Source organism: Pseudomyrmex gracilis, unplaced genomic scaffold (assembly GCF_002006095.1).
Source record: "Pseudomyrmex gracilis isolate BER0280 unplaced genomic scaffold, ASM200609v1 scaffold_50, whole genome shotgun sequence".
Taxonomy (NCBI): domain Eukaryota; kingdom Metazoa; phylum Arthropoda; class Insecta; order Hymenoptera; family Formicidae; genus Pseudomyrmex; species Pseudomyrmex gracilis.
In genome coordinates this window covers 420,301-434,352 of record NW_018020634.1, presented here as the reverse complement: position 1 = coordinate 434,352, position 14,052 = coordinate 420,301, and positions in this window count along the sequence as shown.

Below are 14,052 nucleotides of genomic sequence, written 5' to 3'. Positions count from 1 at the left end.
ACGTAGCGTCGGATGATTTGCCGGATCGCGAGGGTGTACGACCACCGAAACAAGAAGGACGAAGGGGGAGAGAGATTCGCGCAAAGAGGGTTGCCGAAGGAACCAGAGATGGGAGAGCGCGAGGGCGGCGATGGCAGGGTCGGCAGTCTTCGGAGGGGTTGTATTTTAAGATTCACCCTCGGCTATCTCGCCCGTTCTATCGGAAGGGGATGGATTTTTCCACGGCTCGCCCTCAAGCTAAAAGAGACGATGACTCGCGGTATGACGAAACAAAAATTATCTATTCTCTCCGTGCGTCGATTTCTCGAGCACATCAGCGAGTTTCTAAATTGCACCAAGACTATTCCAAGTATAATTATATTCTTCTGCGATGTGTGAAAATAATCAATAATTGTAAAATATATGAATTATTTCTTATAAACTATAGATGTTTTAATGAACTTTAAACAATTAATATAAGTGCAGTGTGCCAAGTTATCTAACGCTCAGAACAAGACTGTATATGCGACATTTGTTTTTATGAACTCTTAAAGATCTCGAACGTCGCAACATATTTTTGTTGCAGAACACACGCCGAGATCCCCGGTGTAATCGCGAGCGGCTTTCTTACCCGCACGGAGATGGTAGTCAAACATTTCGCGCCCGCCTCGTCTCCTTCGAGATGCTTCGACTTACAAGTATCCTCGACTTGAAGGTACTTTGCACTGACTTGAAAACGACACGAGGGTCGTCCGAGGGACTCGCTCGCCGCCAAACTTTGAGCGCTGTTTGCTACGAGCAACACATGCCACAGCACTTGAAACTGAAGAAGACGCTGAAAAACAATGGCTAACACTTGAATCTTTCATCTGGCTTGTGTTCGATTAATGAAATATCTTCTGATCAAATGATCATTTGCTAAACACCCTTATGCTTGAGTAGCATTTAAGATGATAACCTCAATTAATCATTTAAGAAAGATACATAAATAATTTTGGCGTATTCTTACAAACATGTAAATAGTAAATAAACTTCCTGAGCTCCACGATATCTTCAATAATACACTTCCTTTCAAATAAAAATGCTTCTTAAATTCCCACTTACATTATAAAACAATAAATTGTTTTTTTTAATTATAATATTTGCTTCTCTCTATTTTCTAGTATGCTATTATTTAAATACAGGTGTTTATTTTTTTACACACGCATTATGGCTGCAAGCTAGGTAGGTGAAAAATCACATATCAAAAATATTATATTTCTTATCCCGGAAATTCGTGGCTATGCAAAATATTCGCTCACTTCAACGTTCAATTTTCGCATAACTCGTAATTTCTTCTCAGTCCGAGCAACAAACGAAAGGATCTGTCCGCGCGCTCGGTATCCCGAAGAAGAACACTTTCGTATTTTTATTGATTTGCCCGGTGAGGGGTAGTTAAGGGGCGCCAACCGCCAGTCTTACCCCCACCTCGATTGCAATACCCTGCCACCCCTTTTCGCAAGAGAAAGACCGAGAAGAGTGGAGAGAGAGAGAAAGAGAGAGAGAGAAAGACTCTCTCCTTAACCCCCTTCTTTCCTTCTTTTCCTTTCGACTTCCCCACCGTCGCGAGCGTGGACTCTCCACTCTTGGCTTTTCTACGGACGCTGTTAAAGAAAAGTACCGCGAAAAAGAAGGAGAGCGGTTGCGCCCCTACCCGCGGCGTCACTCTCTCCCGCCTTTTATCCGGCGAGCGAGCGAAAAGATTTCGAGGTCCGCGGGGACCGCGCGCGAGCGAACTCGGCGCAGAAAGTGAAAAGTTTTCTTTCATCTCGCTGCGGCAGATCGCGGCGGCGGAAGAACGAAAGGAAGAAGTCGAGCCTTTAAAGATGGCAGTAGGAAAGGAAGAGAAGGGAGAGGGTTAAAACGCGGAAAAAGTTTCAGCCGAGATTTCATTTGCGACGGGGGTGCAATCTGCCTAGCTGGTAATCCCCGTCTTTGTTCTAATGGGATGGGATTCGTCCGTTGCTCGTGCAACGGCCGCGTTTTTCTCTTAACGACCGCGTGCGGCAATAAAGTAATAAAATCTTAGTATACAGTCTCTTTTGCGTTTTTATCGGGCGTTTCTTTTAGCACTTGGCGCGTCTTTTATACGACTTTATCGCACGAAGACATACGTGCTTCGAGATGTGGCTTTACTCAACGTTTGTTTAAATATTTTTATTGTGTAAAAATTCAAATTTTATTTTTAACATACGTAGCTAATATCTTTTCTTAAAAGTGTTTTCTTCTTTTTGTAATAAATAATTATTATTTTAATATGTTTACTCATTTTTTAAATATTATATTCTTTAAAACGTTATTCCGTGCTTTGTAGAGATGCGCTGAGTTTAATAGACAATGCATAATACATCGAAAAGTGGCTGTAGCATTTAATTGACTGTAACGGACTCGCATTTGGCCGTACCAAAAGTCTCTTTATTTATTGCCTTCCCACGTAGTGCCGCGCTTCCAGCTACATTACACGGTAACACGTACAGTGTGCTGTTGCTTTTTATACTCGCCGCGTATACGATAATTAACTTTTCATGCCACTTAAGGTCCTTCTATGAGAAAAGCCACAGGAAAAAAACGAGACGAGCAATTTGCGGACGCCGCATCCTTTTCATCCCTTCTCGCTTTTTTTCCTCTTTTTTTTTTGTCGTTGTAAGGCGGTAGCACTGGCAGTTTATGACCTTTAATTAAGTGAAAAAGCGTCGACGGGCAGTCGACGAGAGAGCGACCGGCCACGGTCCGTGGAAAATGAATGAGGACACCGACGGGCGAAAGCGAAACGCCGGATAATGGGTGCACCTGTAAAAAAGCGAAAAAAAGCGAGGAAAACAGATGCAGGGAACGCAGCGCGCGCAGGGACGAGAGAGGGAAAAAAGCGCTGCCATGGGCCACCACCTGTTAGAAAAAGCGTCCCTCCCGTGGAGGGTGATGCTGTGTGGAGTGGTAGAAAAAAAAACCGGCGGGCAACCCAGATACACACATCTACATACGCGCGTTGCTTGTCCGACGCGAGAAATTCTGTGGCGCGTGGCACGTGCCGGGAACGTTCACAGAGAAGTTGTACGTGCTGAAAAGAAGAAAGGATACGTGCAGGGCGCTAAGTAGGCCACATTGTTTTTTTCTTTTTTTTTTTTAGGCCCTTAGGGCGCGCCGCGTGGAGTGGCAGGAATGCGGAAAAAATATTTGGGGTTGTTTCACACGCCGCTGCTGAAGTGTCGACGACGATGTATATGCCGTTAATCCGTTTTGTTATTGTGCCTGCACTTCATGTGTAGTTTGCGACAAAGCTTTGTTGAAATTGTTTAATTTCAAATTCTCTCATAAAGAGAATAATAATACATGATTTTACGCAAGTGAGAATATTTGCATATTTTGGTCTGTTGTTCGAGGATGCGTATCGATGCAAACAATAACGCATTAATGCTCTTTTGTTGAAATTAATTTATTTAATAAGTTTGAGAAAAAAGTTAACACGACGGGGAGCAAAAACTAAATGGTAGAAAAGGTACGAGATAAAAGGATACAGTATTTCTGGAGAGAGGTAAAACACGAGCGCTCGTAAAGCTCTACGGAATTGGATGATAAATTTAAAACTCTGTTAAAACGCTTCTAATGAAATCTGCACGGTGGATAAGCCCGTGTTTTCCTCGCAAAAGCGGAAAAAGTAGTAAAGCAGTTACCTTATTAAAAAAAAAAAACGTATTCGCGTTCTTGTAAATCATTATCTTGGTTTTTTAACATTTAAGTTGTTTTATAGATTACAAATTAACTCATTTTGCACACATCGTATCTTATCTAAACGTAAATTAGAAAACCACATAGTATTGTATTAAAAATTTAACGTAGCCAGGATACAAACCACAAAGGACCAAACAGGATGAAACCATGCTGAATGAAGGACTAAACTGGTAACGACATCTCCCGAAAATGGGGTGAACTCGAAGGCAAAGGGGTGGCTTCACACGATCAGCGCGGCATTTATACTTGCTCTTTGCGTTCAATGAAAAATCTTCCGTGACCACAAAAGCAAAAGCAGTGTCAACATCAATAAATGAAAGTTCCATGAGATAAGACTATACAAAACATTTCTATTCTAAATACATTTCCTTACTTTATTATTTGTTTTTTGAGCAAATTAGTTATAATCGATACGTCAATGTTTATTTTTAACAAGGTGACATTATCGTAACAATATTTTTTCATCATCAATATTATTTCAAAACAATTTATTCAAAAACACTAAAAGTAAATGTACATCTTAATTTTTTCTACAAATTTGTTAGACTATATCTACATAATTAAATTTTCATTAATTTGTTTTTCACGTCTCTTCAAAACTATAATACAATTAATCCACAATACCAGGTGGTTCCACCTTCTTCATCTTTATTTTCTCGCAACACCTTGTTTTCAATTACGAAGAACTCGGCAGCGAGCATCCCTCGTAGCCGAGCGACCGATGAATCTCTATGAAATGTCCCCGGACTTTCTCGCGAAATAAAGGGTCGAGTGTCGCGCGCGCGGCCCTCCCGGTGCGACTTAAGCGAAACAAACGCGGCAACGTTAAATCTTCATGGAAGTCTGGAAGACCGCGTTAATGTTCGGGTAACCATGTAAAACCCGTGCTTACTTATCTCCGGGAAAACAGCCCTTGCGGACGGGCAGGGTGGTTCGCGAGTCGAAAGGGGATGGTTCGGGAAGAACCGCCGCCGCTCTCGCATTCGCGCGGCATTTGGTTTTTAACGAAAATTAACGGCACCAAGCCGAGATTCTGCAGATGCTCCGGCGTAATCTAATAGTCGACAAAGTTACCGAAAGGCGAATGGCGAAGAACGCGGTGGGCCACTCTTGTAGCTTTTTCTGATTTATTATTCCGCCGCGCGCGGACAGACCGCGATATTTTGCTCAAAGTAAAAACGGAGAAAGAATGATATTTATACGCCACAATAATGTTAACTATAGAAAAAGAATGAAGATTTCCCAAATTTTCCGCGAACTGTATATATTCTCAACAGTCGCGAATTTTCTCAACGAAGCGCGTTTCCACGATCTAATATTAGAGGCCGTAAGAATGAATCCGATTTAAATCGTGACAGATAGTGACTCAAAACTAGAAAGATGCAGAATTATTCTTAATACGAATGAAGAGATCAACGATCTCTCTCAGCGAAGTTATTTATAAATAATGAGAGACGAAAAAGTGAGTATTGGAAAAAAAAAATTACAAATCATATGCGTGTCGACTTTTCATTCATCGCATTCTTCAGTCGTTTGTCTGTCATGAACTGCTCGTCCAACGTTGATGGTGCTATAAACATCAGTAACTATCGAAATAAACGTCACGACAAAGGCGCACGCTATCTCGCCGTCCCTAACTGGGTTGAGATATAGAAGAGAGAAAGAGAGAGAAGAACCGTTCATCTCCCCGGAGATTAATTAAAAATTCATAGTCTTCTTCCTCTCCGTTCGTCATCATATTCGAGAAGGAATTCGTACAAAGAAGAGGGTTTCGTTGCTCTTTTTGCGCGAGCGGACGCGCAGCGGAACGAAGTGACCCTTTCCGGTTTTTTTTTTCCAACCAGGCCGCAACGAAGACAGTATGTTTTCACTTAAAGGGCGGTTTAGTCACGATACTCCCGTGCGTTTCCCCGAGACAGAGAGAGCAATTTTTCACCCGTTCCAGCCCCCGCGACGGGAGCGGACGTCGGCGACCACTTCATAAAATTACTTTATTACTCGTCCGGCCCTTGCGGTGGTCCCGGGTGTCCCTTTCTGGAACCATTTTTTACCGCGACATATGTCGAGGAGGGCTTGGCCCTCCCCGAGAAACGGGCGGCCCGTGCTTTGCCCTCGGACCTTCTTTTTGTCAACTCTTATTCCGCGTGGGATCTTCGCGCAACATCGCCTTGACTTTTTTTCGTGACTTTAATTCTGTCATTATATCATCTCTCGAGTAATTTAGTGAAGGAAATTAATACAAAAATTATTTTTGATCGTTAATTTTCAGTTTTAGTTCGAAAAAAAGGACCAAAAAATGTTTAAAAAATAGCATTTACAACAATCCACGTATCAAAAAAATAAAAAGTCATTAATTCACAATTGATTTCTATTTTTCTCATTATTATTTGCGTGATTTGGAAACGATGGCTGATGGCGACGCATTTAGGTACGCTTACGATTCTTGCGACACGCTTAATCGAGCGAGGCGATGTTGTCCGAACGACGGGTATAATTAAACTTACGAGAGCGAAAGCATTATGGTTGTCAAGCACGGTGGCTCGATCGATAGCAACGCACCCCGATGGATGAACGGTGCCATTGTCGATGAATTTATCAACTAAATGCAGCGTCACGGGCTACTTGACGCTCATACACAAAGGTATAGTCTTCTAAACTATATCAACGCACATCCCCTATTATCACTGTGTGAAGAAAACGCGCGATTTACATTGATATCACTTGCGTAACAAAAAAAAATTACAGACAGACATGTTTTTAATGTACTTGTAACTTTATTTTAAGTTGTATACTATTTTGAGCATTAATGATGTTTGAGGTAATTAACACACCGTGCAATTTCCCGCGGTGTGTAGTGGGTTAATTATACTAAACATCATTAATACTTACCAAAGGTATGAACATTGGCGATTGAGTTAAACACAGTTGTTTGTGTGTGGAATTTATACTTTATTATAAATTGACAGACATATATTCACATATATGATTTTGATGTTTTAAGTTCTCTTTTTCAACTTGAAATTTTATTGACTTTATTTCCATTTTTTATTTTAATTTTGTTTTTTGTTGATTAAATTCTATTTTTGTTACGTTTATTTAGTTTCGCGCTGCTCGTTCGCTTTTTTCAATTTGACTCATTTCCGTGGAGTCACTTTTTTGCCAAATTAGATATACACATTCTACTTTATCTTGAGAATGATAGAAGTGAACAATGCACGATACGAATTTCTCAACGCTACTGATTTTCCGATAGCGTGTTTTTTTTTCAATTTTTTATTTTAATTCAGAAAATAATTACGAACTCTCTGAACGACAGTTAAAAAATTTGGTTTAACACGTGCGTAAGTTCTGTGCTCACACGTATCTGTATACATACATATGTAAAGTGATTCAACCAGTCCGTGTACCAAACCAACCTCGATCTCCGACACACTCCTTGTCGCAATGTGCGCCAATCTAGTCGAGTACTACCAAGACGCGCGCTGCGGAGACGCGACGAGTAATTTCATTGCATCTCCAGTCCAATGATACGCCACCGCGATGGTATTGCACGTGGCGACAGACAGCTCGTATCAACGTGACGTAAACTCTCTCGCGTGTTATCATCGTTATTTCTCGTTTGATTTTTTCTCCGTTGTACAGATTATCGTTGAACTATTTAAAAACTAGATTTCTATACGACAATAATATGACTATGACAACTTGATTTAATTAATCATCTTCTACATGTGAATTTTCTCAATTTGCTTTCTTGAAGCTAGAATTCGTCTCTTGTCACTTTGTGCCACGTGCTTCCGATCGTTCATGTGACGCAATCCCCGTGTGATATAAGTAACGAAAGCCAAACATCTTCGATGTAATGTTGCGCGTGACGCTGTTTCACGAGTCGGTGCTCGCGTTTCCTAAAGAAGTAACGACATCGCAGGCCGGAGAATATCGATTTACCGGCGTCGCTCAGCAGCTGAGCGTAAACACACATCGATGTATGTACCATGCGATGAGGCGGACGATAAATTCGTCCGTCACGATGAAAAGCGCGGCTAATCTACGCGGGCGCGAATCCAAAAGCCGTTTAAGAAGAAGACTCCTTTCGTGGCGGAGGGAAAACGGTTCACCAGAGGAAACGATGACGACGGGGACGGTCCGGGACCGGGATTCTCACGTTTTAAGCGCGCCTCGCGGACGAAGTTGGCGACTTAGCTGAACATTTTTCGGGGTTATCTTAATCTCGGCGGGATTAGTCGGCGGCGCCGTAGCCGACGCGCAAGGAGAAGGAACGAGGGAAAGACGAAACGAGACTAGATACGTGAGCGCGCTTTCCCGCACCGTGCATCGCCGGCAGTGGCGTCTTCCAGCATGGGCAAACGAGGATTAGTCCTCTGAACCAAGAGTCTCCCGGAGAGACTCATCGCGAACGATGTAGAGTAATTGGGTAATCAGGGTAATTGCGGCACCGAGATAAACGTGAGAATCGGAATGTTTGCGTGAAATAATTGCAGACGTCGTCGCTTTTCAATCATTTTCAAATTTGTGTAGAGTATCTTATGTGTGTTACCTGTAAATATAGTTTTTTACCTATCAAATATTTTTTCAAACCGAAAACTTTCACCAACTTCAAAAAATCCTCCGTACCGAACGCTTGAAAAAAAGTTTTTTTTTCTTAAAAAGTAATTTATAAAATTGAACAATTTTTTTTATGTCTAAGAAGAACGCATCTGCATTGTTTTCTTTCTGATTAATTAACACAGCAGAGTTTCATGTGAAATTTCGACGTAGCGACAGTTTGCAGGAGTTGAAAGGACGACGCCGTTGCATCCGGCGCACGTGTGAACACGTGTGTGTATGCGCTCGTCGCTTGCTCGTTTGCGACCGTACGTACACTCTGTTCTCCACCTTACCACCACCGTTTCCCGCATGTGTCTCCTGTGTACGCGCTTAACGTAGCGGTGTGCACGGCTCCGGCCGAAAAGTTCGTCTCCGTGGGTATTGCGGACTTTGCGTAGTAGCCTTTTCGAAATCCGCTCCGGAAACTTCGCGGAAGTCGGAGCCGAATACGCGAGATAAAAGTCCGCGCGCACACACTCGAGAGGTGTCGAGGGACTTGTTGCGGTGTATATAACGAAGGAATGGAGTGCCGCGTGAGGCAAAGAGATGATTTTTACAGAAAGTTCTAATAGAGCTTTCGAATGACACACACAGAAGTGTCAATAAATCGATAGATTTAATGGAGCTCAGCAGCTTAGTAAAATATTGTAAATAAAAAAAACGAAAAAAAAATAGCAATATGTATTTTTGCATATCCCGTTTTTATACTCAAGAGGTATTTTTATTTCCGCTAGAATTCGTATCACAGTCATGTTTTTCCTAACTCGCAGACATATCGCAGTTATTTATCGCAAAATACACGATCGCGAGCAGAGGAAGTTTTTTTATCGCTTGAAATCGAAATGAATTGTTTTTCTTTCGCATTGTACAGGCACGTCCCGCCACGTGTGCAAAAAAAAAACGCATTCACCAAGGCACCGTTGACAATCCAATCAGAACCGGACGATGGGAAACACAGAAAAACCCTCGTTTTATAAAATCCTGTTACGCGCGCCATCGGCACGTTGAGCCGCCCACGCGTTCGGGATTTAGAAGCGGAGAGGATGAAATCGAACGACAATTTTTTTTTCGTCCAACGACAAAAGCGATCGCGGAGCGTGTGGAGTGACACAGGAGGGCTAGAGAGAAGGTAGGAGGGTGAATTGCGAAAGGATATATACGCGGTGGAGTTCTGTATCCTCTCGTTGGTGGCTTGCGGTTTAAAGCAACATCCCCTACCCACCACAACTCTCACTAAACGAAAGAGTGTACGAGAGAGAGAGGGAGAAAGAGAGGAAAGAGAGAATCGGGAACGAAGAGTGTGCGTGTGGGTGGCCGCTCGTTATTTTTATTGGCCGCGTTTATCGGAGAACTCTCTATCGGTGCAAAAAAAAAGAAACAAGGGTCATAGAGAAAGAGGGAACAAAAAAAACGAGGAAGCAAGAGGAAAGAGCAAAACGGTTGAACGAGTCAATCCGGTGATTTTTTTCGCTCTGATTTTCACGAGTGAGAGAAAAATGGGCCAAGTTTGCCCCGTCTGACACGTCGCGGTTTACCCGCAGACGAGTCGCGTGAAAGCCGAAACCTGATCGGTAATGGTCTCTACAATTGCGGTCGCTCGAATACGATTTCTCTCTGTTACGAAGCATCAAAATATTTAATGTTAGTTCAACGTTTCAGCAGCGTATAAATTATCGGCTTTAATGACAATTTTAACTTTGATCGATTTTTCTTCTATCACTTGATAGAATCAAAAAAGCTAAAGAATATTTTACAGTAATTAATTTATTGTAAGAAACTTGCTTTATTTATTTAACAAAAAGAAAGAGAGAAAGAAACGAAGCACGTAAAGTTGATTAGTTTATACGGCGATTTTGGCAGTGGTCCTTGGAGTCAAGCAAAAACAATCGGTGACCAGGAAGTAGGCGGGTTTCGCGCGGGATGCAGAAGCCATCTTGGTACGGTCGAGGCGGTGGTGTACGGTTTTTCCGGCAACTTTCTCAGCCATTTTCCGCGGACTATGCGGAAGCACTAAATAATGCGGATGCTCCTGGCGTCCTGAAAGGGTGGCAAGAAGGGGTACGGGGATCTCCACTTCTCGTGGGTGTGGAGGCGAGCGAGACTGAAGTGGTTACAAGGGGCGGTAAGGAAGAAGGGGGTCTCTGGGCGGTTGCGGGGGTGGGGTTGCAGGACGAGCTGGAGATTTTGCGCGTAGAGTTATAGTGAAACTTTCGAGCATTTATTTCACGAATCTGCATATTACGTCCGCCGTCGTGGCTGCCTTGCAAAGGAGGGTACAGTAACAGGCCGGACGGGGGGTTGGGTTGCAACGAGACGAGTGTCCTCGGCGACGTACGTAGGTACGTAAGTACATGCACGGTGAGAACGGAGCGGAGGGTGAACGGGGAGGAATGGCAGGCGGGAGGTTGTGTGTTTTGCTACCGTCGAGAAAGGGGTTGTGAGGAGACGACCGACTTTGTGGCTCCAGCCACGTCCGACGTACGACGTCCGCACGAGGTAGTAAATACGGATGGTGATTTGTAGTCCGATCGTGGAAATTAACCCCGCGTAGTTCCTTTCTAAGACGAGTTTTTCCGCGTTATTTTCTTCGATTGGATCAAAGCTAATCCTTAATAACTCTTACCTTACGGAAGTTTGTTCAACGTACACATTATACTCTGTACAGCAATTTTCCGTTGATTATGTTTATAAGAATAGATTGCGCTTATATTGTTCTCCCGTTGCCTCACATAATGGAACGAAGCAAAATCGGAGATAAGCAGCGATTCATCGCGCTCAAACTTCTCTTCGCCGTGATTTTTCGACAATGCAGTCTGCATTATCGCGCGCCAGCAAGTTTGCAGTAAGTTTCGCGAGGAATTATTGATAGAAGATGGTGGAAAGATATGTGTGGCGTAGGCGAACGCTCGCCCGCGGCCTTTCCAGCCCTCCCTCCTCAGCCACTTGGAGCCATCGTGAGCGGGAGAAAATTTACGGCCACGCGAACTACCCTCTTAAACTCCGCGAGACCAACCCACGGTCTTCTGCTCACCTACCCCGATGCCCCTGAGTCCGCGATGCGCCGCCATCGCCGGAAACTTTCAAAATTCGGCCCATAAAACTTTTCGAGAAACTGCGACGTCCCGCGCTTGTGGCCAGCGCCTCTCCGTATTATTGGACTTGAAATTTTCAATTCTCGATCTCTCACATTATATCTTCAAATGTTTCTTGAACATCGCAAGATTGGACTATATCAAATATGTATCCGCACTGTCATAGTATTTTACATTATACACTTTCGTTAAATATTCTATTATATTAAATACTTAATCATTTTACGATAAAAGTGGTAACACTTAAAATTTGAGTGAAGGATTTAAATGTACAATGACACATTCTCGTCTATCCGTTTGCCCGAAGAGCTCAAGTATGAAATATCTAACGTCACCAAGCGATCAATTATTTAATTTCTTTTTCGATCGTCGTTAGGAATCTCTTGCGAATTATAATATATGCGGAACTGCGATTGTGCCATCGACCATTTCTTAAAGAGCATCTCAAAGAGCCGGTGAAATCCGTTCTGGTATGTGACCCTCTCACCGTCAGTGTCAGACGATCCGAGCTGAGGCAGCTACAAGGCGAGGATGACATTTTTGAAGAGGCCATTAGCGCACACGTGTGTGTACGCGTGTGTCTCTCCACCTGGCTTCTCTCGCTCGTTCTCTCTCTTTGCCTCTTTCTGGAGTGGAAACGATTACGTTACAAGGGTACGGGACACGAGCCGGAGCCACGAAGCGGAGTAACGTGTACTTTCGCGTTTCATGAAGTAGCGCGGACAAGAGAAAGAGAACGTGCACGCGCTTACGAAAGAGAAAGAGGTGTGAGGGAGAAGGAGGAAGGGAGAGGAAGAGAGTAAAGGGACAGCGCGGGGGCGAGAACATGGGGTATTCAACCAAGGGAAGAAGGAGGAAGAACGGGCGAGAGAAGCGGAGGTAGGCGAGCCACTGCAACCCCGTCTAAGCGAACGTCGAGGGGTGGGTTAAGAGGGTGTATCACTTGTTTACTACCCGACCGCAAACCGCCGACAAAAACATTAACGTCGAACGTTAACGGCGATAATGCGAGCGACCCGCTCTCCATCCGCGATTTATTTACTCGCGACAAATCGACGCGCTGAACGTATCAAAGCGATGTCCAACCGTGTCCGAGTGTGATCATTTTTTTTCTTTTTCATTCGCGTGTTATTTAACACTGTGGCGTTTGATGTGAAGAGAATGTTCTACCGAGGGTGATCACGAACAATTCGATATGCAGAGAGAGCTCCTCTTATATCATATAATTTAAATTAATTCACACCTCACGCGCGTATTGAATTATTATTTACCGAACGCGCGCGATAAATTCCGTGACATCAAACCATATCTCTCTTCTCTCTTTGATTTGCATATATACAGGTATATTTGGCCTGAAATGTAATAATCTGAATTTAAAACATAAAATCTCTGAACGCATCTCACTTTTTTCGTGTTTTTACACGCGTGAATAATATCCGCAAATTTAAAGATAAAATCTAGATGAGCAATTTTCAGTGAAGCTCCTATCTCAAAGATATTCCGGACGTCTTATATATATTTTCACATATTTATCGCAAAGATAGCTCGATCGCATGATTCTCGCCGCATAATCGCGGACTAGGCGCGTATCTCACACGCGGCAGCTCTAAAAGCATCCTGTAATGCAACACGAGCATCGTCTAACGGCCTTATGAAAAATGGTAACTACCCTCCGGGAGAGAGAGTGAGAAGCTGGCTGTGCCGGAGATCGGTAAGAGAGGGTGGTAGACTTCTTCGCTGATGCCGCAGCATAATTTCGAACAGAATGTCCTCGTTTGTCTGAAAATTCTCGCGCGGTTCCAACGTCGCCCAAGCCCGGGGTGGGTCGAACGAAACTTTGCCCATTTTTGCCCCCTTTCCTCCCACTATCACGAGCCCCTTCGGAACCTCGAGAACCACTTTACCAGTCTGCCGGCGGTACCATCTACGGTAACCGCTGGTAACCGCCCGAAGGCTCCACGGTTGTTTCAGCCATCGTCGTGAAAACGAGCGAGGCGGGCGAACGGATGGAAAGAGAGCAACGCGAAAGGATAAGGAGAGGGGGAGGAGCGGGTGGAGAAAGTGAGCGGATGGCGTAAAGGCGGGCGGATTGCGGCAGCCTGGGCAAGATGATATTTTCTTATCTTCTCATTACTTAATTTTACGATTGCTCCTGATACTACCGGGCGTTGCCATGGCTACCCCACTTAAGTACGCCATAAAAAGATGAATGGCAAGCCAACCATATTTCCCCGCAACTCGAACTCACGGCTTCTTCTGTGGGGGGTGTGCCCGCCGACCCCCTCGTCGTTTCGTAGACTTATCTCAGAAACGTTGTTCAGAATGACTCGTGAGTGTTACGACGACCCGATTACGTTACACGTGTTGATCGGCCGTGTGTGACACACGATCTAGAACTGCGCCCTAATTTCGTATTCAGTTGTATTCAGTCTACGCTAAAATCAATTTTCGAAAGTTTTTAGAATTTAGGTGAAAATGCACACATTTATTTCGGAATAAAATGATCAACGCATTCAAAACGCGATTAGCATTATTTGATTATATTATTTACATGTTAGTCTTCTTCTTCTGTCTAGATCTGTTAAATCATTATGTAGAAGTTGCAAAT